The 24,349-nt window shown below is 41.7% G+C and overlaps 1 protein-coding gene across 11 annotated transcripts in view; it reads left to right on the plus strand.

Annotated features, from left to right (window-relative positions):
* Positions 1–7,020: 7,020 nt before the first annotated feature.
* Positions 7,021–24,349, plus strand: part of LOC138204433 (RNA-binding Raly-like protein) — a 98,171-nt gene continuing 80,842 nt past the window's right edge. For 3 of the 11 annotated variants that reach the window (XM_069159690.1, XM_069159697.1, XM_069159696.1), the window contains exon 1: positions 7,024–7,364. The gene's annotated coding sequence lies outside the window, so the exon portion shown is untranslated. Of the gene's footprint in view, positions 7,365–7,928; positions 8,197–8,457; positions 8,544–24,349 lie in introns of those variants that run through there. The other 8 variants (XM_069159700.1, XM_069159694.1, XM_069159699.1 and 5 more) reach the window with 5 other exon arrangements.

A 24,349-nucleotide genomic window follows, 5' to 3' on the forward strand; every position in this document is an offset into this window, starting at 1 on the left:
ATATATATAATAAAATGCATAAAATTAAACGGAAGACAACAAATACTCGATATTATACTAGAAATACTAGAAAATGTTATCTTGCTCGTTTAAGTGGACTCCACTGATTTTGTATTGCACTTATAGCACTTTTTAGTCTCACAATAAACAGTTAGGAAATAACACATCCGTCTCACTTGTCAAAACCTACTCAACCAATGTACGCTTGCGCCGGGATTTGAATGGGCTATGCTATGCCAGTTGTGGCTGATGTAGCTTCCAGCTTCCACAATCTGTCAAGCAGAGATGAGGAGAAGGCTAAAGAGGCCTGTTTTTAGCCCCGACCATCAGACTTCCTATTAAGCTACAAAAGACTTCATTACAACGTTTTGTCGCATGCAGTTCTCCCCACAACCTGCATGTAAACTGACTGACGTCAAATATTTAGTACCCTCTATTTTTTTTATTTTTTTTAAAGAGAAAAAGCATAAGCACTTTTATAACGTGTTTTGACACTATGTTTTAGTTATTGCAGATAATAAACTAAGACAAACATACTGTGACCTGATATCTGCTCCAATGCGTGAAGATAAGTAAGCGTACTTGGTTCAGTTGATTTGCAGTTAAACATAGGTGGTATATAAAATACGACCTTCTGAATGTCAGGTTTTAACGCGACATAAAAATGGATCTTGCATTTGCAGTGTAATACAAACGTTAAACTGAAGATATATCCCCCGAGATTTGTATTAATCATCATTATTTAATAGTACCACTGCCAAGTTCCGCATAAAAGGCTTTACTCTATTTACCTGACTTAAGGAAAAGATTATGGATTATGAATTAAGAGCTTATGTTTCCAAATGCTGATATCTCAGTTCGATGGAAGTGTTTCCTGGTGAACAAATGAAACTCAAAAAGTCCAATTTAAACCCTGTAATGGTTCTAACATCTGTTTTATGACGCTCATTTCAATGTATACAGTAAATCAAGCCATAAATGTAAATAAACCTTCCTTTCTTGTTATAAAACGAACATCTTCTTGTTATAATGAGTTGCTTTTATCATGAGACTATAAGCACTGGATCTCATAAGCCCCAGCTGAAGGTTAGACAGAAGAACAAAGATAGTAGAACATGGTGTTCCATAAAGAATAATGCAGCTCTCAAATTTCACTTTGCGTCTCTCTCTGATAGAGTCGACAAAGTCCTTTGTAAAGTCCGCATACTAATGACACTCCCATTAAATATTACACTGCTCTGAGAGGGAGAGCGCAGCTTCTTTGTGTGCAAGCTCTGAAAGGGAGGAAAAACTTTTCTTTTTTTCTTTCTCTTCCTGTTTTGAGCTGTATTTCATTTAAACCTGAATGTGCCTCGCGGAAGTTACCAGATATGTTGGCGGCTTGTCTTGATTGTTCGTTGTAATTTTTGGAATCTCTTAAACTTGACGTGGTTTTTCTGGTGATGACAGAATATTGTACACCAACTTGTTATCGCAGCAAAGCGTGTAATACGCCCGCCGGCCCACTAGAGGATACCGTATCAGTGTCACATTTTTTTGCCTCGCCCAGGCGGGAAAAGGAAGGTGCCTTAAGTTTAGGCAACAAAATGTTGAGGATAGGTAAGGAAAAGATTATGATGTGGGTTAAGATGAGTAATTACAAGTAAGTAACGTTATGTACGTCAGTTAAGTTACGTGAAATACGTACGAACGGGCTGATCCCACAAGCGTGTTCTCTTCCCGCTCAGGCAAAGCAAAACACTGACACGATATCCTCTCATGGACTGACGAGTGTATTACACGCTTTGCCACAATACAATGCTGCGTACAGTCCTTAAGATTTCAGTTTAGCTTAATTTTGGCAATATCCGGGGTTGCCTTGGTAACACCAAGTACGGTTTAATGCCGCAGGAAAAGAACAGCGACTTTGTGAGAAATGTGACATAATAGCAGCTGACGAATCTGTCTGCAGTGTAGCCAAACTGTTGGCTGTGACTTGTTTTCCACATAACATCAGGACACATAGGAGTCAGTTACCTTGCTGGGAACATGAAGAAATTCCCATGTCATTTTTTTTTTTTGTAGACACATTTTCGTTGGACAATTGTTGTCATGGCTCATTATAAAACCTATATTAAATTGTCTTTGACAGTTTCACAATAAAACCACACCACATTTCACCAGTTTTAATGAGGAGCCGTCACAATAGGAAATGTTGGGTTTGCATTGGCAATGATTGAATACAGATCTGACATTGCTGCAGGGGAGTAAACTGTAAACTATGAGGCTCATATTAATAAGAAAGCCAATTGTTGGCTTACATGCATGCACTGTTTCCTGTCAATCCCATGCGTATGTGAAGTCTCTTTGTTTACTATACGGGAATGGCAGAGCCCACCATTAAAAATGAAAACTAGAGACACAATTGTTGAATGTAAATACTCTGAAAGGCTACTGCAGAGGGGAAAAAAAAACTGAGACCATTTCTGTCAGATTTTTATAAAGTAATTTAAAATTATAGCTGTAAGGCAAATAAGACCCATTTCTCTTTATTAAATAAAGTAAACCTTCTACAGTGGGTCTTAAAACTTAAATGGTTTCTCTTAGAGGGCACTAAAGCCAAGTGTAAATGTCCAAGACTCATACATAAGGATTCTCTGCAGGGTGACTGTTATTCATGTCAGTAAGCAAGCCTTTTTGTCCCAATAGGCTCATGTGGGTCAGTCAGCTTGGACAGGGTTCAAACCACTGACAGGGACAAAGGGAAGAATGAAAATGAAGGTGCCACATAAACACACAGGAGATGCATTCAATTGAGTCTGATACCTAAAATGCATTGGTTGACATTTTACTAGGTGACCTGGCCCGCACGAGCACATTTCCAACCTTTAAAATATGCATAATGGTAAAAAAAAGAAAAAAAAAAAAAAAAAAAAAAGGCCTTTCCGGTAACGATTTTATAAACCCATATTCCATTGGTGATATTAGCAGACACAGGCAATGCAAAAAAAGGCTTTCAACTATATTTTCATTTTGAATTATTTGATATAATCCTTCCACCTCAAGCTCTAGATTTGTAAATGTAACCCATTTATTATAATGAGCATTAAATCCCCTTACAGTTATGTGTGCACACTCCATTTATTTTTGATTAAAATATCCCGCACAATTTCTGCGTACTCCTTGACAAAATGGTAATTAAAGAATACAAATCCTCCTATTGCTGTAATAAAGGAAATTAATTCAGGCCAAAGTTTCTTTTTTTTGTTTTGTATTGCCACAGGATCCTGTGATGTGGACCTCCGCTGCGTGTGGGGGGAGGGGATAAGCATCCTACAACTACATAATAGAAAATTCATCCCATTTAACACAAAAGGTCAGAAAGGAAGTAGAAATAAAGTTATATTTTCTTCTTGAATTAGAAGGCATCTTGTAATTTATTACCGAAAGGGGGCTTGCGCACATTGGTCCATAATAATTTCCTATCACAAGAGGCGGCTTTATAACTGACTCGCAAGGAAATTCAAAACTTTCTTGTCAGTGTGGCTGCATGTTGCACACTTCCTATAAATTATGTACAAACACGTATTGATTAATGTATCTCGAGAGGAACCACGGGGCCCAAAAGCCCCAATGTTTTGAGCTCTGTCTCTGATTGGGTGTTCATGGCCAGAGGCGATGTGTGGTCCTCTCACTGTACTATACTAATCGGGGCTTCATTCTAGGCAATAAATTGTGTTTAATTTTTTTTATCTTCATGTCTTATTAATTTATGAAACTAGCGATTGCAAATACTCAGAGATTCTTTTTCTGTCTTCCGCCTTGCTGATGATCCACAAAGAGCCCCATTATGTCCAAAGGTTGATATGATTGACATTTCTTGTTTCAGATATTCATGAAGGTCATTAACCTTGCGTGTCTCTCTCTGATGCAACATCACAGAGCAGAAAACCTGTGCAACACAATAAACACACACAGCATACCCGGTGTATCCGGTCACATGTATAAATCATGTTGACGTACATTCTTTAATTACCTGAATGTTTTCCGCAGGGGGCATTCAAAGTTATGCAGCATTAAACTGGAACAAAGGAGGATCTTAAGCCAAATGACTGTTAATAACATCATGTCAATAACTATGTCATGCATTTGTCATAGTTTATTATAGAGTGTGGTATCGGATTAGAGGGAATTATGCTGGCTGGGGTTTAATTGCATCATTTTCTTTGTCACCTCTCATCTGCCCACGTGTTGGAACCCACATCAAGCTATTTCCAATCCACTTCTTAAATCAGACCTGTGCATCTCTCTGAATCACCTCATTGACAGTGATTTAGGTCATGAGCGCCCTCGGGCATCGATAATTACGGTGGCCACATGTCCTGCGCAGCAACACGCTGGCCGTCACGTTTGTTTTACGTGTGCGGTGACCGATGTGCCGCGACACCGCTGACATATCACACCGAAATTAAATAGAAAAAAAAAAAAAAGTAGCGCAGTACGTCGTGTTGCAGAAGCCACTTAACAAGCTCTGACGGCTCAATGAAAGAAGAGATAAACACACTGAGCGATAAAGGTGCTAGAGTTTGCTTCAAGGGAAAGTTTGATCACTGTTCCTGGACACCCGATGTATTCTTTAGGGACCATGAAGCCTTTTACACTGTGCCTTCCGAAGGCTTGGATGTGATCTGGAAAGTGAATTAAATTAGACAGTGCTTAAGGTGGAAACAGTGCACCAACCGCAGTTATGATGAATGAATGGTGACAGTTGTCTCCAGTGCTGTGTGTTACATGAACCTGTACTGAATTTTGTGTGACAACTGCAGTCAGACACTAATGCATCAATAACACGTTATTACTTTCCTGTCTGGCACAATCAGCAATAACCTACATTTCTCAGGTGTATTTGTTTAAGAAATGAGAGAGAGGGAGGGAGAGTGGGCATTTGCAGGAAATCGTGAATCCAAAATGGCAATAAAGTGTTACCTGTTTGGGCTCTCAGCCTTAAAAAGAGTCAAGAATCAATCCATGCAGTGTCTCCCTCGGTATCCAACCCAAACGATACGCACCAAGCAACCCGAGCACCATGAACGGTCCTGATACGGTTGTTGCAGCTGCAACGCTCAGTTCAGTACCATGGACAGAGACGAGTATCCGAAATCACTCTCAGAAAGAAATCACCCACTCATTCCCCCTCTCTATTTAGTATATACAGCATAAAAGGTTCCCTATAGTTCACCCAGCGCTCATCATTTTGTGTCAGAAATAAAAGGTGGCTAAACAGGAAGTGTAGGTAATAGGGAGGGTTTTAAATAGGGAATGATTTTAGTGATACAGTCTACTTTATATTTGCCATTTCGTTGCCCAAACACAATATCAATGAGGCTCATTATCGGCTATCTTAAATTGTGGACTCAAATTATCCAAATACTTCAGTGCAGAATTGGTGTGCACTATCTAAGAGCTAATTACCATCAGGCAGTTTGCAGATAGAAACCAGGGCGAATAAATAAATAAATTTAAAAAAAAACAACAACTGTGAGATAATGGATGACCTGAGTGTTGTTATATATGTGATTCCAGTTTCAAGGAAACACATAGTTTATGTCTTCTTTTTTTTCAATTATTTGTTGTCTAATCCTTAGATTGGTGCAGTCGTTTCAGGCAGCAGACGTGTGGAAAGCGAAAAGAGAGAGAGCAGGAATGACATGCAGTAAAGGCCCGGCCGTCCAACAATCGATCCGGGGGACCCACCGCATTTGTGTCCAAGTGGTATGTGCCCTAACCACTCTATACTTACCACTTCAATGCTTATTCTTAAATCCATCCACGTAGCTGAATCGTATAGAGACTATGGCAGTTGCAAACAATCTGTTCACTATTCAACAGATCATACTGTATTGTAGATTTTATAGTGTTGTTTGGGATGCCTACTAGGAACTGTTACTCTCTCATATTTATCACACTAAAACTAGCCTGCAAGGCAAAAAAAAAAGAAGAAGCACACAATCCACGGGCTGTAACAGATATATTTAGTTTGTGTTAGTTTTGTAATCTTACAAAATTAACAAGACCAATATTTGCGTTGACAATGGAGTCATTTGTCGTGCTTTACTCCTTTAGTTTCAGCACCATAGCTGTGTGTTGGTAACACTATGACGGTGCTGTTTGTATTTCATTTAGATTCAGAGTTTCAGATCCTTGGACAGTGGCGGTATCTTTGCTTGGCTTCAGTGTTGTACGTTTCCCTTTGTTTCAGCACCATGGACAGTGCTGAGCGCTGTTCTACTGGTGCTACGTTTCCCAGTTTCAGTTACACAGCCAAGACTGGATGATATTAAAAATAGAATTGGGTCTCCGTAACATCATACACAGTAATTGTATAAGGTACTAAACTAATTGTCTTAGTGTGCTGTTTCTCAGTTGGTATCGTATGTTTTACTCCATTGTTTTCCTTTGTGCAGTACATCGAAGGAACATGGTGTTCATCGACAGCCCTTTTAATAATCCAACCTATAGCGTATATCCGTACATAAAACATATAAAAACAGACATTATTAAACATAAACAGTATGTAAATGAAACGCAGCTGCCGTTGTTTGTTCTACACGAGACAATACTGTTTGACTTTGAGCAGCATGGACAGCCCTGGGTGATGCTATTAGTATAATTCTCTTGCTGTCTTGTGTTGTTGCATGTCCTCTATGTACCACATTGTGTTCCGGCACTACGAACGCAGCTGGTCTGTATTCGCCAAGATTTCAGCACCACGGACAGCGCCGCGTGCCATTACGAGTGCGATGCAGTTTTTTTCTCTCTCTCTCTCTCTCTCTCTCTCTCTCTCTCAAACGTGCTCCCCTTTGCACATCCAGTTGACCAACCGCCCCCCCATCCCCCTACCCTTACCCCCCCCATCCCGCCCCAGTGCTGCCAGAACCCGCACGCCTCTCCCTTCATATCCTCAGAAGAGAATAGAGCCATGCTTGTGTACACGAGCGCATGCTTCTCGCGCTGAATGAAACCGAAGCGTGCCCGCGCCGCGCCGCGCCGCGCCGCGCCGCCCGACACCGAGAGAGGAGCGCTGCATCTTTAAAACAGAAAAAAAAGAAAAAGGAAAAAGAAAAACACACAACCAGCTCAGTCATAACTGTGGGGATGATAAGGACTACCTCTTTTTACTTTTTGGAGAGAGCCAAGCCGTTAGGAGAGCATTCAGCATCAGCTGTTCAACACTGGTCTCTCATTGCTGGAAGTCGGGGCTGAATCAGTCACATGACAGAACTGGAGGCAGAGATCTAGAGAAAAGGCACAGCATTTCGGCTCGCACCGCCATACTGTATTTTGAGCCATATCACATTTTTATTGCAACATTTTACTCCCGCTCGGTGAGTACATTTTCAATGGCTTTTTTGTAAGCATTTTTTTGTCTTTTTAATTGCCCCCCTTTTTTTTTTTTTGTTTTTCCTCCTTTTGCTGGTGTTTGAATTGAGCGTTGACATGGTGGTTTTGAGCGTTTTTCACATCCCAGGCTTCAAGTTTTTAGCATGCAGTTATTCTGATCGAGAGTGCCAACGAGGGTAAACGGGTGCGTTATCGGTCTTGAGAAAAATACACCCCCCCCCCCCCGCCCCCCCCCCCGGAAAAAAAAAAAAAAAAAAAAAGCCTTTACTTGCTCGCAGTTTTGTTTCGGGGGTCGAAACCAAAGCAGGTTTTGTCGGTGTTGAGATTTTTCACACATTTATTGGTGGTTTTGAAACATTTTTGTTTTTTTTGTTTCTGTCGACTTTTGCTGTTGCTATGCTTTGGTTTGCATTTTGCAGTGTTGTTTGTTGCCTTCGAGTTTTGTGATTTTGATGTGTCGGTGAATCTCACCGATCGAGCCCCTTGCTTTTACTTTGCTCCTCTTTTCTTTCCCCCAAAAAAAAAAAAAAAAAAAAAAAAAAAAAAAGGGAATCATTTTTAAAGCCCGATGACGTTTTAACGTGCTACTTTTCTTGCAGCCGAGCTCACAGGTTTGTTGTTTTTTTTCTGTTTCTCTCTTTTTCACGATTTCGTTATACTACTTTTGCTGGTGGCAGTGTCAAAGTATTTTTGGATGTTATTTTTTTTTGACTAGATGATGCTGGGTGGACGAGGGGAGTTTTGATTCTTGGGGGAGTTCAATGCGTTTTTGTTTCCGATTTCGACGAGGATGCACAGACATTTTCCCTCTTGCAGGTATATAAATATGAGTGGATAAGTGTTCTGTATGTGCAATAAAGAATGAGGTGACAGAAATATGCACCTGTGGCTGACGTGTTATTTTGTAAGGCTGGCTAAATCGCTCATTAGTGAAGGCTTTTCCTTATCAATGTTACCTGAAGGTTACCTGATGTGATCGATGTGTCCGTATCATGCCTCGTTAAGATCAACAATTCAAGAACGACGATTGGAAATCACACGCAGGTCGTTTGATCACAATTCTTTTTTTTTTTTTTCTTTTTTTTTTTTTTTTTTCTTTTTTTCTTTTCTTCTCTTTGCTTTGAGTTCAACAATCTTCAAGCCGTCCAAGCTGAGGAATAAATGTAAGTAGCTACATTCAGGTTCTCTGGGAAGGATGCACTGTAACGACTGTAATGATCTCCCACCGACAAAGTATCCCCAACTTCATCCATAAATCGACCCGCAGGGGCAGAAATAACAATTTCCTTTCAACTGCATACCGAGCTGGGAAGATAATTAGGTTACAGTTTGTCAGGGGCAAATATCGTAGTACACTTAAGTGCCCTCCTTATTGCTGGACAAACTCGAGTCGGCTTTTCGCAGGCCCTTTGGATGCATAAATACTCTTGGATTTATCAAATCTGATTTTGCAGGAAACCGAACAGAGCGACTGACATCACTGAAAGAGGCTGAGAGACTGAATTAATCCTTCAAGAGGCAGGTTTAAACTACAGATTAGCAGTGATGGGCAAGAAATGCAAACACGAGTAAATAGATATCATGTATAGTCTATGGCCTGCAACCATGTTACTGGAATTTATTAGCTGTGGGTTGTTTTTTTTCCCTGTGGGTTGTTTTTGTTTCCAGCCAACGAAACACTGCTGTCTGTTCACGAACCTTCGTCAACTTTAGTCTTTGTGGAGAGATGAGTAAAAAAAAAAAAAAGTACTCCAGCAGAAATCCACAATCCTACTTGACTTATTCCTGGACTGATCTAAATAATTTCTCTGTTAGCTTAAGTTCTGGCTTTGGTATTCGCTTCCCATTGTAAGAAAGGAGTTCTTGCATGTGCAACCAGATCCCATCAAAGTCTTTCATTTTCAACCATGTGCATTGAACAGATTTTGTCAGCGTAATACTGTCGGGCTATCAAACCCGTGAGAGCGGACCATTGAGTCTGACTGTTAAATCCCAGCGTCATTAAACAGGCTGCCACGTGTAAATCACAGTCAGAACATTTTAATGTGGAGTTATTGATAAATACTGAAAGCAGTGCGTGAGCTCTCATTTTTATTAACTGATTAGAGCAATTAAGACAAAACATTTCATCATGTATTGAAAAGCTGTCACGTATCAGTTTCTACACTCGCTGTAAAAAGCATATATATATATATATATATATAGATGTATGTATATATAGATATAGATATAGATATAGAGAGCCATGGGGAGGGTTTTTAATGGCTTTCAATTTGTGAGACGATTTCGAAACGGTATGAGTCTGGGGGGGGAGGAGGCAGCGTTTGGCTGCATGTGTCAGGCTGCTCCGAGATCTGTCACCGAACAGGTTTAAACCAGAGACTATACGGCTGAGAAATTGACACGGAGTCTTGTCAGTTATCGCTAAAAGGGGATTTACAATTCCAATGCGAGACTCAGATTCCAATCCAAGTAGTCAGCGTTTCATCGATTTGATTCGATTTGATTCTTCAAAAATATCTGCAGATCTAAAAAAATTAAAAAAAATTAAAAAAAAGAAGAAGAAATTTAGAGGTTTTGTCGTGAACGGTGAAACACGTTTGAGTCGCTGACGTCGAAAGCACGGCGTTCGTTTTCAAAAAAAAAAAAAACCCTTTCGTTTTAGCGCTTTTCCGCCCGTCGACATTATATTTGCAGCAACTTCTTCAAAGCGAGACTTTTCCACGTGTTTACCTCTGCGGAACGATACGCAAACATTTGCTAAATTTAAATTCAAGCTTTCCCCCTCCACCCCCCCACCCCCATCACCTTTTTTTTTTTGTTTCTCCTCCTCCTCGCCGCGCTGCGTAAACAGCAGTCGTTTGGCAGCGTTTTCAAAAAAAAGCGACTCCTTCGGCGACGTACCTTCTGGTGCTCGCGTACACTTTCACCCGTTCAAAAATCAATCCACCCGTGATGGCTCTCAAACCTCAAATCACTGCATCGCCGCTCATCCGCGTGTCTTCACGCCCCCTCGTCAAAAAAAAAAAAGAAAAAAAAAGGGGGGGGGGTTCCTGACGCGGCGCGAGCTGCCGGACATCTCTCCCGCTAAGCGTTATGATAGCTTCTGTTACGTCCTGCGGTGTTGTGTCTCTCCTCCGGGCAGGTTTTTTGTTTTTTTTTGTTTTTTTTTGTTCTGTTATCTGGGCCGAGCCAGAGCTCGCGCGGGAGACTCGCGGAGAAGGTACGTTCAAGCTGGTGCGTGGATGTATTTCTCCGCGACCATGAATAAAACATCACGCGGTGCGCCGGTTGTGTGTGTGTGTGCGCGCTAAGCATGTGCTTGTAACTTCCAGGAGGCGTGTGCGTCCGCCAAGCGTGCTTGCAGGTGTGAATGTGACTGTTGTTGTTGTTGTTGTTGTTGTCGCTGCTGCTGCTTTCACTGGTGTTTATCGATTCGACTGCAGTTCGGGTTTCACACGCGGGACAGACGGACGCCTAAGTAATAAGTTGTGAATCGAATCTTCGAAATAGATAACTGTAATTGCGATGGGATGTGTAAGAAGCGCAGATACGGTTCCTGTTATATCTTAAACCAACTTTAGTCTGCCACTTGTGTCCGTTTTACATCCTTTTCAATATAAATAAGACCTATTAAAGCGAACAAAAACATAGAAAAGAACCCAAATTTAGAATTTGTACACGTGTTTCCGGGAATATTTAGTCGTTGTTGTTGTTTTTTTGTTTAATCTCAGTGAAGATGTCGGCGGGTGAGCCTAAAGCTGCTTTTAAATTGTATGAGAAGCAGCGGTGGAGCTTTGACGGGGTTTTCTTCTTCCATACAAGCGCTCGACTTGAAGAAGCGAAAGGCCTCGATGCGAATGCCCTCCCGTGACCTCACGTCAGCTGAATGTTCGGTCGCTGCAAAGTCAACCTAAAGTTGCGAAGGTCTCGATTCATCTCCCGCGGATTTCTATAATCCATCACTCACATGGTCCTCGTGAAGGTTTTTTATAGCTGCTTTTATGCATTTATACGCATTTAAATCATTCCAGAAAATGAGGATGATGAAAATAGTTCTTTTGCTTCGGTAACAATAAATCTGAGAAATAGTTTGTAAATTGCTGCATTGATAACGTGTCAGACCATCTGAAAATCAGGTTAAACATTCTTGGTTAGTAACTGATACTCTGAGTACTCTGTGTTACTTCGTGATGTTCTTTTTAGGGCACTATCAAATAAAAACACGGCTACTCTTTTTTTTTTTAACCCAGAAAACACTGTGAGTAGGTGAGGGGGCTGCCCCAAATAGTGGCTGTATCCCTCCACCGAAGAAGAAAGGACGCTCTTTGTGCCGTCTGAGAAGCAAAATCTAGGCCAAGAAAGTTTGCAAAGCGCCCTTTGCCGCTTCTGAAGCTCCATTTTTTTTTTTCATAAGCGCGGCGTTTATAAAGGCGACTCGCAGGAGCGTTTCGCTATTTTTTTTTTAGAGCTTCTTTCATCTAGCCTCGGACAGCCTTCGCCCTGTATGTATACGACCTGGAGTACCACGCTGGAAGAAAAAAAAAAAAAAACACAGGTGGGTGAGCGGGGGGGAGGAGGGGGGGGGCGTTTACGTCGCGTTTTATTTTCACGTCGATGAGGTATTCTCTTCCTGCGCCCCACTCTTTAACAGATAAACTGCTTACCTTTTTGCACGACTCGTTCTGCTGAAGCGACTGTTAAGTGCTTTACTGTCCTTTTCTGAGCTGTTAATTTGATAAGTGAGGAGATCTCGCAGTTCGTATTCTGGGCAATTAAACCCACATCTGAAGAATAGGGTCAGGCTGAATGACTTTCCAGTGTCTATTATGGGAACCATTTGAGTTATAGTGCGTCACCGACATGAGACTTCTTGCACCGACATGCCGAGACCTGATTGTAATTTTTTTTTGAATCTCAAGAAGAAAGTTTTCGTTATATTTCATTAACGTGTCGTCTTTGGTCGTTGTAACTCAACGAGATGCTAATGAGGACAAGTCAGATGAATGTTCTTTTCTTTGACCTTCGGTTCAGTATAAAAAAAAACAAAAAAACATGACAGACTGAGACTTAGCTCGTGTGCATGTGTTTGTGTAAAAGGAGCGATTCGCAGCAATCAATGCGGTTTAAAAATGGCCGATTAGGCAACAATTACTTCTGTTTTTTCCTTAACGAGAGCAAACTAATTCCCAGAGGAATTACTTTTCCTGTTTCTCGGGGGAAATAAGGTTCATTCAGTCTGATTAGAGGTAACTAACTAAAGAAAATGTCCCAAACTCCACACGTCACTTAACCACTTTCTGCAAGATCTGCTTACAAAAAAAGAAAGAAAAAAAAAAAAGGACAATCTCGACTTTTTTACGACTTCGTCATCTCGGTGTGCAGTTATCGATCCAGCCAACCTGATAGCTTCGGGGCCACATCTGCGTCAGGTGGAGTTAATATATTCAACGCAATCACACTGTCAAATTACATTCAGCGGCAGCATCACAAGGGATCCAAACATTCCAAATTAGTTTCCAGATTCAGCGTTGCTGCTCCTGATATACATTGTTTTTTTTTCCCCGAGTGGAAATAAATCAAAATTCATATCATGCAGTTTTTTTTTTTTTTTCTGCAGCAGCATCTACCCCCCACCTGCACCTACATAATTAAGCTGTAATTTTAGAAAATGGTGACTCTCGTTGTGAGACACAAGCTTGTTTCATCGCGCTGAACTTATTGGCGTATTAAACGCATGCTTTTCACATCCGTCTGCCAAACATCGTCATTAAAGTTTCATCTTCACGGAAGCAAGATTACCGAGCTAAAAGATAATTCGCCTGTTTTTCAGCTGGTGCCTGTCTGTCTTTTTTCTGAAACTGATGGAAAGTCTCGGCTCGGCTTTATATACAGAATTATGGAAATATGGCTGAAATGTCTTGGCAGAATGCGACATATAACATACCCCGAATATGAAAATCACAAATGCACGGACTCTGATAGACAGCAGAAGAAAGAAAACAGCGGGCAATTCAAGCTTTTCTGCAAGCTCGTCCCATTTATGACCTTCAAAACCAGCCTCAATAGTAAGATTCTTCTGTCTCTCTTTTATGACTTGTGTCCATTTATTTCAACTCCACTTAGCATGAAACGTCATCTCCAACACTAATAACCTGCCTCCCCCCCCCCCCCGATAGTACGAGCCATGCCGTGTTAGGATGAGTAGAAGGAAACTAAAGTGATGCCATGTGAAAAGGCGAGCTGATCAAATATTTAGAAAAGCACTGAGCTCCTTCCCTCCAGGATGAAGAACCGTCGTTTCCACAAGTTAAACAGTGTAAAATAAGCATGAAACACAGCAGGGCAAATAATAGGAGGAAACCCCCAACAAACAAAGGGCACCATGAAAGCACTAAAAGCAACATTAACATAGTAATAACAGAGCAGAAGGTTTTACAGGTCAATTTGTAGAGATTAAAATCTGATTGCATAATAAGGGACGGATAGTACTTGGTTGCCAAAGGCAACATGTTAGGCTTACTTAATTAATTTGAAATTAAGATGCAAAAGCGAGCACTCCCAGCAATTTAGAAATGACCGGGGCAAGAAGATAATGAGTGCAGGAACATCATGGAAGGGAAACATGGAAGTGGTGAGATCATTTTTGTTTGCCACTGTTTTAGTAATTCAGCATTTCTCAATGCAATTCATTCAAAGCACTGCTGGTTGTGCAGAGTGTGTTGGTAGGAGTGACAGTCAGAAAGCTGTCTGTACCTGTCTCTCCTCACTGAACCTGAACTCGACGACTTAATTCGTGCTTCTCCGCCACCTATCTGATACGTCTAAGTGGCGATGTGATGTTTGCTGAGTCTGAGAACAAAATTGGAAATAAAAACGGGGCAGAGGAGTGGCGCCAAGCCATCCAAAAAAAAAAAAAAAGCAGGCGTCGGAGGCCTCCAGATGCTGCAGAGACGCAGCGAAGCAGATAATGTCCAGCCTGGATTACCTCAGGGAGCCCGATTACAGTGGAGAGTCCTCATCCGGGCCGGGGTCCAAGCTGGTCCTGCAGGGATCAGCTGTTTCTCGCACTCCTCCCGCTGGCCTCAGCTGTCTCTCACCTGCTTTGCGACCAGTCGTGGATGTATTGACACACCGAACGCCTCTGCATGAAGTCTCTGCGTGCACGATGCAGGATACCGTGGCGCAATCTTGCAAAAACACTTTTAAAAAGTGATGAGGACCTGCCGTGTTTGCAAGCTTTATTGACTGATCTGTATGAAGACACTTTTTTTTTATTATCGTGTAACGTGGCTGAAGAGTACAGGCCCGGGGACCGAGAAGACAGGGTTGATATGTCCATAAAGAGACTCAAAATTACCATATATGTACCAAATATATGTAAATAACCAAAAAAGACAGAAATTGCCACAAAAAAGGACAAATGACTACAAAGTTGTTGTTTTTTTTGTTTTGTTTTTTATATATAAACCCACAAAATCACTGCAATGAGATGCAAAACCACCCCAGAGACACAACACAACCAAAAAAAAAGCAGGCTCAAAATGACAAACAACTGCACTAAGGCGCAAAATAATCATTTTAGAAGGAGATGCAAACCAACTACAAGCAGACACAAAACGGCCAAAAAAAAAAAAGAGACAAAATAAGAAGACATGAAACAACCGCAAAAGGCCCGAACCAGCCACAAAGCAACACAAAAGGGTTGTGCAGCTCCTTCAGTCTGGGTGTCCTCATCCTGTGCTGGAGGGGCTGCGGGGGGGGGGGGGGGGGGGGGGGGGGGCTCTTACATACCCAGGGGCATACTGGCAAGGGAGGGAGGGAGGGAGGGAGTTTGAAACAGGAGGCAGAGGTTTAAAATCTTTGAAGTTTATATCCAGAAATAGAGTCACATCACGTCTGCACACACATTTATGTTTACCAACTAGGACAGCCTGTGATCACTTTATATGAAAAGGGATGCCAAAGGGTGGAGGGAAAGTAAAATCATGTCGGCCTGCTTCGTCCGGACTGAGTGCAGTTTGGACATCAACCGTTACGTTTCAGTTCGCTCCTGTGGCGGCGGAGCTGCATCCGACAGCGGACCCCGACTTCGCCGACAGGTTACATATCGAAGGGGTGTGAGTTTACCGCTGCGGTGCAGTGCGTTTGAGAGGATGTGGTCTGATGAGTCAGCTGTATTTAGACGTCATTGCGCAAAGTTTAACACAGGAAATGAAGGACTTTTCAGACGCTTTCACTTTTTTTTTTTTTGGCGCTTTTATTGAGTTGCTTTGCAAAAGTATTCTACGGGCAACAATACAATTTGAAAAGTGTTTTGCAAGATTATGAAAACAAACAATGACACCTTGCTTCCATAAATAATCAGACCACTTTCTTACGCGCTCTAATCTGATTTCAGGTTCATCCTGTTTAAGTGTTCAAGGCTCTTCTCATCGGTGGAATGTACAGAGACTGACATCAATCCAGATTCTGAATCGTAAACTAAGGCAATACTGCAGTATTAAATCTGCAAAAAAGAGATCTGTACAAAGAGAATCAGATATATACGACAGTTATGCAAAAAAAAAAAAAAAAAAAAAGGGCTGTAAAAGTACTTGGATATGATATCCTTTATATATCCTGTACTCAGTAATGGAGAGGAAGCCTGCAGAAATTCTCCCAAATAGATATTGAGATATAAACTGCAACGGAGAAGAAGAGAAAAAAGAAAACGAGAGATATTTCAACATAGGGGCATCTTTGACTCACAGGCTCGCAGGGATCGCGACCTCAATTTTCAGCGTCCGCCACTAGGAAAGCACAGGTGCACTCAAGGAGAGACGGCTAGCTAGCCAGCTAGCTATGGCCATCGAATTTGTGTACTCCGACGAGGGCAAAAACAAAGTCCACCGAGCAAAACCTTTTTATGTTTCTCTCGACAAGCGGCCCAGTCAGGGGCGGCGGCGGAGGGGGGGGTCGGGGGGGGGGGGATTGCCGATCTGATGGCCGAAATGTATTCCGCTCCACAGTCAAAGTTTGATTGAGGCTGACAGGGAACCCTTAACCGACCGCGGCATGTGCAAAGACTTAGGGCTTCTTTTTTTTTTGTATTTTTTTTTTTGTATTTTTTTGTATTTTTTTTACTCTGAGGGATCCACACAGTTATTTCAGTGTTTCTTTATGCAGAACTTTTTTTTTACAAACTCCAAGAAGCGAAAGGTAGAAAGTAGAGCGGGCGATTTTCTTTTATTCACGACACTGAATTACTGTCTCGGTTCGCGCTTGGTCGGCACGGGACGAGGAACGAGGCCCCGCCTCCGCGCGCCGTTTAATCCCGGCCGTGCGTTTGCGCCCGCGGTTACGCTTTTAGGGTCGAGATTAAGAAACGTCAAACGTCCGTCTGATCACGCTCGCGCTCGAAGGCCCTCTGAGCTAAATCTGAGATAAAAAAATAAATAAATTTTTTTTTTAAAAAAGGACAAAAACATCTGTCTTTTCTAAAAAAAAAACGTAACCGCTGGCTTTAAGGTTAAAAATAGCGCTCCTGTCGTTTAATTCCCCACTTAGCCACAAAAACAACAGCAATCTCCTCCGGCAACATGAATGGCTTGTTGACATCTCGCAGCGAGCCGCAGTCCATCAGGTGGCGTTGTGTAAATAAGGCTTTCATTCTTCATATTGATTTTTTTTTTCCCCTCCAGGTTTTGACATCGGAAGGGAAATCGAGGAGCCGTGTTGCCGTGTGTGTTCTCTGCGACACCTGCAGCTATTATCAACCTTTCGTTTCTGTTTTCATCCGTTCGCTCACATGATAACCACGAGCCCGTAGTCATTATTTTGATTATTGGATTATTTGCCTTGTTGGAAATGGAAGTAAAATCTTCAGACACGTCGCGTATTGCTGGATGTAAATATAACTCAGGAATTCCCTTACGTCCATAAGAATAATGTGGTTCTGGGTTTGTTTATCTCCAGTTTTAAGGTCTCGTTGTTGTTTACAGTGTTGCAGCTTATATATGAAAAAAAAACACAAAAAAAACCGAATAGCACATTTAAAGCACCGGTTTGTGTCCACGTGACCCGTAAACCAGCAGTTTTAGATTCCCGTAACCCGTCGTCGTTACGACTGTAGGTTATAACTAAGTCTTTTGAAAGGTAATTTGGTTTATTTTAATCAAAGTTCGACACTTAAAGTGGTCAAATTATCCAACAATTCCCAATAAAGAAACCAAACACCGAACAATGTCCTCAATTAACGTGTAATTCCGTGCAGCATAATGTCTTTTTCTTGTTCGACTTCAACATTTGGAAACCGCCGACATAAACAACAAAAGTGTCTGTTGATTTATTTATCAGCAGGGCCAGACAAAGCCACACCAGTGAGGGCTGTTATATCTCATTTTCTTTTTTTTCCCCCTCTCCGTCTCTTTCTAATTCCAAACAGGAAAAAAAAAAAAAAAATAGTTTTGGTGTGTACGTGTTTAAAACAAAGCAATAAATTTAATGGAGTTTTGTAGAAAAAAAAAAAAAAAAAAAAAAAAAGAAAGAAAGAGAGAGAGAAAATAGCAGAGCGGGAAAAGAAATAGCCGAGCTTGAGGCTCGCAGTTCCAGCAAGGAAACGCACGGCAGGTAGCGTGAAGGCAGATTGTCTCTGGCAGCCGCCATGCAGCCAGGAAGCAGCGCAGAGGGAAAATAGGGGGTGAAGGTCTCGGGCCCCTGAAGCATGTAGCCTGCTTTGCCCGGTCGGTAATCCAGCCCAGTCCATCAGCATGGGTTTGTGTGTGTGTGTGTGTGTGTGTGTGTGTGTGTGTGTGTGTGTGTGTGTGTGTGTGTGTGTGTGTGTGTGTGTGTGTGTGCGTGTGTGTGCGTGTGTGTGTTTGTGTTTTGAAGGGATAGCTCAACTCCCATATCAGCACTTCTAAAGCATACGTTTGTTTAATTGGTGCAAAATGGGCAAACGGAGATATTGTGTGGTGGATAATCATTTTGTTTTTTTTTAATTGCTAATTATGAGCAGGACTATTTCTTGGCGGGCACGGCGGCTTTATGCTAGGAAACTTATACATTTAAGTGGGAAAGTTACGTTCTCCGAGCGGGAAAATACACCTGAACGCCTCTCAGACTTATCCCACATGGGAAGTCGGACGTTATTGTGAGAGTAAGTTTTGACGTCTCTCGATATAACAGGGAAAGGAAGAAATATACTTGCTCCGAAAATAAGGTGGAGTCGCCAGACTTGGTCAGCTTAGCCCACCCGGCTGCCTAACTGCACGAAAACCGTTCTTATTTGCCAGACTACTATGGATGCATCAGTCTTTTTAAGTTCTGTAAGAGAACCAGTTGAGCTCGTTTTACACTAAAAATCGACAATATGGCCTTTTTTTTTTTTTTTTTTTTTTTTTGCCCTTCTTTCCCACAACTGTTTAAAACTGTTGCGACTGTGCAGATAACTAAAATATAAGAAGAAGCTTTCTGTTTACGTTGTTTCATCTCATTTCCTTTTATCATTCTTTTCGAGCCATTGGGGGGAACTGACTGCAAGGAAAATCCATTTCTGTCAGTCTCCGACGAGTCAGTGGATGACAGTGAAAACGTTTGTCGGGGCTGGATGTGAAGTCTTTGCCTGCCAGGGGAGCTCGAAACAGCTCTGTAATGCAGGTAGAGCCTCGGTCTCTGTATGCAGCGCAACACTCGGAACAAGTTGAATGAACTTGGGACATCTGCTTGGGTTTCTACTTATTTTAGTATACCCTAAAAGACACCTGTCAGTGACATCATCGGGGAATACAAACATAATTAAGTAATCAAGCAGACCCATTACATATGTAAATGACATTAATTGCAGACATGGGTTTGAAATATTCATTCAAATTAGTCACATCATTTAGGCAGGGATCTCTTCCCAGCGAGTGTAATCATTGAACTAATTAGGTCAGTCAATGCAAGTTGAAACAATTTGAAAAGCAATTTCAGTTTCCAATTAATTCTTGACTAAGAGAATGAAAGTAATATAAGATGCGAACGTGTGAGGCGATCGCAGAAGATGGGAGATACGCCCCCCCCCCCCCCCCCCCCCCTTCAAAATATCAGCATCTCGAGCGGACCGACGACGACGACCACCGAAAGACTGGGAAGAATTACAGAGCGAAAGTTGAACCCGGGCTGTTATTATTCTTCAAGGTTTATGGGTCAGGATGCGTGTTTGCCGAGCTGACAGCCTGTATGGATTTTGGAAGTGTCTCCGGAACACTATTCAGTGCTGCAGAGCTGAATGGTGCGAGATGAAAGCCGGGCACTCTTTCACCTTTTCTGATACAAAACAAACCACTTTGGAGAGTTCATAACCAGGGAGAGAGGGTTCATGCCTTGTTCAAAAACCGCACTACGCTCCCACTCAGCTGAACACTTCGGTTCAAACGTCCGAGTTTGGTGCCGTGGTGACATTTGGATTTGACTCTGGAGCAGGACGATTAAGACAGATTTCTATTGCAGAAAACGGACACCATGACCACAGTGGCTGCGTCTAAATTTGAAACGTGTTACGACCTTTAGAGCATCAGGTGACTGTCAGCCGAACTGCTCCTGTCAGACAGCCATGAGGTGGTGACCATAACAAGCCACGGTGAGGCGGCGTACACAGGGCTCTCATTAAAACAACACTTAGTATTTCAAAAGTTTGGAGAGGTTGTCTTGATTGTTGCCTTTTCAAAAACACAGCAGCAAAACTAATAACAGTGTGTTTATTTGCTTTAACATCGACCGCAATCGGTATCAAGTCTCTCTAAATATTTTACCCACCTACAGGAGTAACTTGGTGTTTCTTCTCAACCCAGAAACCATTATGTTACATTGGTGTAGGAGACGAGAGGCTTCTACAGTCGTTTTCAGGGGAAGTTTAAATTCCAGCTACCAAATGAAACCCTTTTTTTTTTTTCCCCCTGTCTTTCCACAGGTACAAAAATCCACCCGGCGTTAATATTGAAACTATCGGAGCAGCCTTTAACCAGTTAGCATTTTACCACCTCATATTGTATGTTGCGCGACAGACAAAAAAAAAATCACAGCTAAGATTGAAGCTGTGAGCAAAAGTCGGTCAGAGCCGGGTTTGGAGAAGGCGTGAATCTCCAACCAGCACCCGTAGTCGTATTTTCAAGTTTTCGCCAGCTGGTGAGGATGCTAACTTGTCGCCAAAAGACACGCAGCCTCTGTCTTTAATGATAATACAGTTGTATCATTTATGCAGCCAGTGTGACTATTTTACCCTTTCACGTTTTTTTTTTTTTTTTTTTTTTTTTTTTTTTTACTTTTAAAAGAAAGCAGCTGTAAAGATTTAAAATTCAGCCGGAGAGAAGCTCCTGAGTCTAACACTAACATATAATTATCCAATTAGCTCCAGCTAAATTTGCTACACAGTCATTTCAGCCATCAAAATTGACAAGAAATGAAAAGCCGGCTCTTGAATTGAATTGAAGATCCATTGTTTCCAACAACACCAGAAATATTCCACCATGACCGTGTGCACATCTGAATTAGAAAGCTTGTCTTTCACTCGACATGATCTCAAAATAAGAATACTGACAACGTCCTTCAGTAAAAATATAAACTACAACTTTAACATATTGTTAAATTTGCCAAACAGATTTTGTGCAGCTTGTATTTGTAATATATTTATATATACATATTTATATATCTATATATATATAGATATATAAATATCCAAACAAAGACGTGACAGGTGATGAGACGATGTGATGGCGACGCGTCCTCGGAGTTCTCCTGCATTTCTTCTTCCCTTTTATTTCCTCACCTTCACACACACACATTATCCTCTCTCTCACTTTCCAACAGCGTTACCTCACTCCTCCATCAGAGATCTCACCAGAAGCCTCCAGAAAGACACATGCTTTGTCCGTTCACTCAGTAATTACATTCCACTGCCAGGTCTTTGCAGGCTGATTATTTAGCTGTCTGTCTCCTTCACTTTATCTACTGCCAGGCCACTTTTTCCCTTTTAGATGCGATTCAAGAGCTCCTCAGATAAGACTCACATCCAGGAACATCATCCCGACTGTGTTGAACAATAACAAGAGTTCAAAGGGATTGACTTTCCAGATTTGAGTTTATTTTAGGTCCCATTCATGAAGGAAAAAAAACACTAATCACTTTATCAGAAATGACAGAAAGAAAAAAAATCCTCCGTGTCTAACTGCATTATACAGAACAAATTTATTACAGGATTTCAATATGGGAAGAATCTAAACCGTAACATATGGAAGCTGCTTTTTGCTGATCTCAGGCCATTAATCAAATTAAATCTCCCGTACAATCACAACACCAATGTTTTTGTTTCTGTTTACTGTGAAAACATAAAGTTAGTTCTCAGAGAAACTGGAACAATCGCCTTTGGTGTCGCTTATCTTTTCCTTACTCCCTATTTTATATCAGAGCATCACCAGCTGTTACGGCAGATGGGCAAAGCAGCAACCAATTTAACTCCATCCATTTCTATACAAGCACACAGGAAACTCTCTCTCTCTCTCTCTCTCTCTCTCTCTCTGTCTCTCTCTGTCTCTCTGTCTCTCTCTGTCCTTCTCTGCCTGTCTCGCTCACTCTCTGGCCTCCGCCGTCTCATCTAAGATGATTTCCCCCCTCTTTTTTTTTTTTTCATTGTGTGGAGGGCGTAGCCTTCGGTTAGATTTTGACACACAAACATCAGCCATGAAACAATAGTGAAATGTAACTGGCTGCATGCACTTCGAATACTCGTACTTTACTTTTCATGCTATGTTATACTTCTCCTTTATGGGGCATTCGTAATCCACTACAATTATTTGAATTGTGAATTGGGCTCTGGTTAGTTGAGATGCAATTTGTTATCATTCTATAATTTTTTTGTTTAGAAACCAAACAACCAATTAATGAGTTAAGAAAATAATGAGCAGATTAATCCATAATAAAGTAATCATTAGTTGCACTCTAAAAATAAATCAACCTCAGTTAAATCCAGTACTTTGGCAATGAGTACCTTTGCTTTTAATACATTTTTAGTACTTACTTTTAATTGTAACAGTATTTCTTCTGTGTTGTTTTGCTTTTACTTAATTAAAAATTCTGAACCCTTCCCCCACTAACTGAGATTGTTAGCAAGCAAAGAGGAAAGCGGAGCAGTGAGTCGCTACAGGAGGCTGAAAGCGGCTGAAGATGCTATTAAACCAAGGTGTTGCGACAAGAGTTAGAAAAGTTGAAGGTTACGCTCTAGTGATTCTCAAATTGCCCACATGAATGTTTAAAGAGCACACTATTGTGCCTCTGAAATCTTTTCTTTTGACTCTTTTATGCATATTCTACCAAAGCAAGTGTGGGTGTTAAACATCCAACTGCACAAGCAACGACTACCAAACAGCTGCATCAGACGGCTAGTGTCTTGTTACTTACCGAAGAAGTCCCCATATACACTCACCGAGCCCTTCATTAGGAGCAGCCACGCTGGGTGGAGCCTCCCAAAACTGCCTCAATTCTTGGTGGCATGGAGTCTAGAAGATGTTGTAAACATTCTTTGAGATTGTGTTCCATATTGACATTAATCACATGATTTTTTTTTTGTGCAAATTTCTCATCCTCACATTCTTACTGTTAATCTCCAATTACACCCATAGACTGTATAAAAAAAAATTTAAAAAGTGGATATAGCTCCCGGGTCTGAAAAATGAGGCCAATGCAGAAGTGCCCGCAATACCACCGAGCGCCACTAGATGTTGGCTCTCAAAAAGCCATCTGAAAATAATCCCGTCATTAATTTATAAAATAAGCTTCAAAAAGATGTGTTTTGGGGGGGGGGGGGGGGGCGTGTCTGTTTGATTGACAGGCCTGTGGTGCAGTTGGGTTACGGCTATCGGTGGACCGTTCAACCAGCGGGTGACGTCACCGCTGGTTGCCGCTTGGTTACACCGCATACCAAAGGAGTTCTATTGGGTCCAGATCTTGGTGACCGGGGAGGGCCACCGAAGTCCCCTCAGCTCATCGTCATGTTTTACAAAACCAGTTTGAGGTGACTTTCACTTTGTGACATGGCGCGTCATCCTGCTGGAAGCAGTCATTAAAAGGATGGTAAATTGCGGCCATAAACGGATGCACGTGGTCCTCGAAAATACTCCATTCATACCATCACATATTGGTATTAAGGGGCGCAAATGGTGCAGAGAAAACATCCCCCACGCCATTACACCAGCAGCAGGCTCCTGTTGTCACAAAGCAGGTTGGATCAAGTCATTCACGTTGCTGAAGCCGATCGAGATTCTCCAACCCAGGTCACTTTTTCTTTTTTTTTTCCAATCTTCAGCTGTCCAGTTTTGATGAGCCTGTGCCCGTTGCAGCGTCAGATCTGCTCCGTTCTGACAGGAGTGCGATCAGAGTTGGCCTTCTGCCGTTGTAGCAGGTTTTAAAGTGAAAATTGATTGATATATGTGTGATAAATGCGCACTTGTAAAAGCCATTCAGGTACTTCATTTATCATTCAGATTCTTATGTGACTGAAATGACCACAAGTCATCTGACAAGTGTCAGATTGGATCTGTCATCAGGGCTGCACTCTGTTTTGGTGCACTCTCAGAGCGCAGACAAAGCGTGGAATTTATGGGATTTGACTTTCTTGCTGAGAGTTGGATGAGAAGATTGATACGGCTTTCATGTCTGTACGCTCCATATGGTATTAAGCTACTGCAACCAGATGTTATCTTAGCTTAGCATAAAGAAGGGGCTTGTAGTTGCCCGACTCCTGCTGCCTTCATATTGAACTCGCGAGCTTGTGGTTATAATATGGGAATTCATGTGGACAATAGGCCCGCCGTTCAGGTGGGTAAATCCTGAGAACATAGTTGCTAGGCAACAGCAACATGGACGCCAAAAAAAACTCCTCAGTGTCGAAAGGGATGACGACAGGAAAAGCCAACATTTTCTTCAGACGTTAAATAACGAACAATTATGCAAA

This window comes from Embiotoca jacksoni, unplaced genomic scaffold (genome assembly GCF_022577435.1).
Source record: "Embiotoca jacksoni isolate LCO1_2020_lvr unplaced genomic scaffold, fEmbJac1.0.p SCAF_25, whole genome shotgun sequence".
Classification (NCBI taxonomy): domain Eukaryota; kingdom Metazoa; phylum Chordata; class Actinopteri; family Embiotocidae; genus Embiotoca; species Embiotoca jacksoni.